The sequence below is a fragment of the Elephantulus edwardii genome, unplaced genomic scaffold (genome assembly GCF_000299155.1).
Source record: "Elephantulus edwardii isolate Elephantulus edwardi_28Jun2011 unplaced genomic scaffold, EleEdw1.0 scaffold00129, whole genome shotgun sequence".
Lineage (NCBI taxonomy): Eukaryota > Metazoa > Chordata > Mammalia > Macroscelidea > Macroscelididae > Elephantulus > Elephantulus edwardii.
The window spans coordinates 1,621,549-1,623,957 of NW_006399879.1; positions in this window are offsets into that span (position 1 = coordinate 1,621,549).

Genomic DNA, 2,409 nt, shown 5'->3' on the forward strand with positions numbered 1-2,409 from the left:
CTTTCTCTCTCTCTCTCTCTCTCTCTCTGGAAGTTTCTCTCTCTGCAGGAGCTTTTGAATTTTTTAGCAAAGTGGTCTTTCATGGAGCTGGCAGGGGCGGCAGGCAATGTCCTTCTCATTCCTCTACCCCAATGACAAAAGGAGGGAAGGGATGAATGACCAGTGGGGGCCCTGTCTGAGGCGAGGCTGGGCAGTCAGTCCCCCCTGAGATAATAAGGATGGTTGTGTAAAGACGGGCTAGGAGGAGGAGAGAAAATGAATGGTGATTAGAATTGAGCTGGAATGACCCCTGCACTTGCACAGCTCAGACAAATTTTAACGGGAGTGATGTGGTCAGGCAGCTTATTGACCAGGAAAGCCAGTGGCCTGTGACTTGATCCTGACTCCAGTGACCTCACGGGTGCCAGGTGGAACAGCCTCACAAGGATTTAAATGCTGCAATCTTCCAGCCTTTCTTCTGAGGCAGCTGTAGGGGGATTTGAACTTCCAACCTCCCAGTTAGCAGCTGAGTGACTCACCCAGGAACTCCCAGCCAGAGGTAAACAGCACCTCACAGGGAGGCTGCATCTCTTCAGCTCTTCATTCTCTGCTAATCCCACCCCCGGGAGTCCTTCTGAATAAAGTTGCTGCCCAGAACATACTGAGGAAGGAGGTGGACCCTGCAGACCAGCTTGTGGCTGGGAAATGGTCACCTGGGAATCACACTGTGTCTGCAGGCTGCCAGACGTAAGGAGCTCAGGTAACGTGGTCCTTAGTGTGCCATGTGGCTAACCAAAAATCCAAGCAACTCCAGTGGTTCAGATCCACCAGGAACTCCACAGGGGAAACATGGACAAGCTCTTAACATGAGGCCTCTGAAACCTAACAGAGTCCAGGCAGGTTCAAGGTTGAGTTCACCCCAAAGGGGGCTCCCTGTGAATCAGAATCCCCTTGAGGGCAGAGAGATGAGCTGGGCCAGAGGAAGGAGGAAGCTGAGGGGTAAAATTCACTCCTTGCAGGTAGGAGACAGGGTCCAGTGAACATGTACAGTTGTCACTGTCTACCAGTGGATGCTTGTGTGTTGCTGTGACAATTAATTGATGCCTATGAGTTCTGGTGCTGGCAAAGAATATTGACTACGCCACAGACTTCTCTGCAAGAAGTCCAGACAGAACGCTTCCTGGAAGTGAGAGCTGTGAGAATTTGCCTCACGTGCTCTGAACATGATATCAAGAAGGACCAGTCCCTGAAGAAGAATGTCATTTTCTTTTTAAATTAAAAAAATGATATTTTAATCAAAGTTTATAGAGAACTTGGATTTCCATTCATTCATTGTTGCACATTTTCTTCCCTGCCCCACACCCCCAGTTCACGTCATTCTTGCTGAAGTAGTAACTGATGTATTTCCCATTGATGTTGAGTTGAAACTGACTCCTGGTTGACCCTCCAGTGGGTGTCCAAGGCTATAAATTGCAAAGGCAATTGCCCAGATTTCTCCTGAGAAGTGTATGATGGATTCAGCTCCCCAGAGAGGTTTAGAGGTTTGTTGACAGTCGTGCTATTACCTAAGGACGGGGCCGAAGACCTCAATGACAGGGCTACACTGTGGCCACAACGATGGCTCAAACACAACCCTGATGACGAGGCTGGCCCGGGACTCAGCGGTGTTTCACTCTGTCTTCTGAGGGGGTCCTAGTGTTTGGACCAACTCAATAGCACCTAACAACCTCATGATGTTGAACGGGTTTGATGGGAGCTTCGACTACGTGCCACTCCCAGCAACATGCTCAAAGTATGTGAGGGGAAGCCTCATCATCCTCGCCTCCAAAGAGCACTCTGGCTGCACCCTCTCCAAGACCTATCTGTTCATTCTCTTGGCGTCCATGGGATGTTCAGTGCTCTTCTCCAATACCAAAGCTCAAAGGCATCAATTCTTATTCGGGCGTCCCTATTCATTTGCTAGGAGGGTCTATTCTTTGGAGAAGGACACGATGCTCAGAAAGGTAAAGAAAGGGCGAAGGAGAGGAAAGCCCTTGACATTGTGGATTGACACTGTGACTGCCATAATGAGGTCTAATGAGTCAGGAAGTGTGAGGATGGCGCAGGATAGGACAGGGTTCAGCTCTGTCACTCATAGGGTCGCTGTGGCTTGTACTTGACTCAATAGCACCTAACAACCACAACAAGACTAAGTGTCTAAGCAGGCAGGTCGCTGATCTACCTCCCCAGATGGGCCCGCGAGAACTGTCTAGGTCCAGAACCCTCACAGTAGGGTGCGAGAGTGGGTGCTGCTCCTTCCTTGAGTTGGGGCAGGTTTGGAGGTGGCTGACAACAGCCCCTCTTAACTGTGTTTGCTGCCTGTGAACAAACAACTGTTACCAGGGCCACATCTTGGATCCCTGCAGCCAAAGGGTCCTGTTTGCCAGGCCC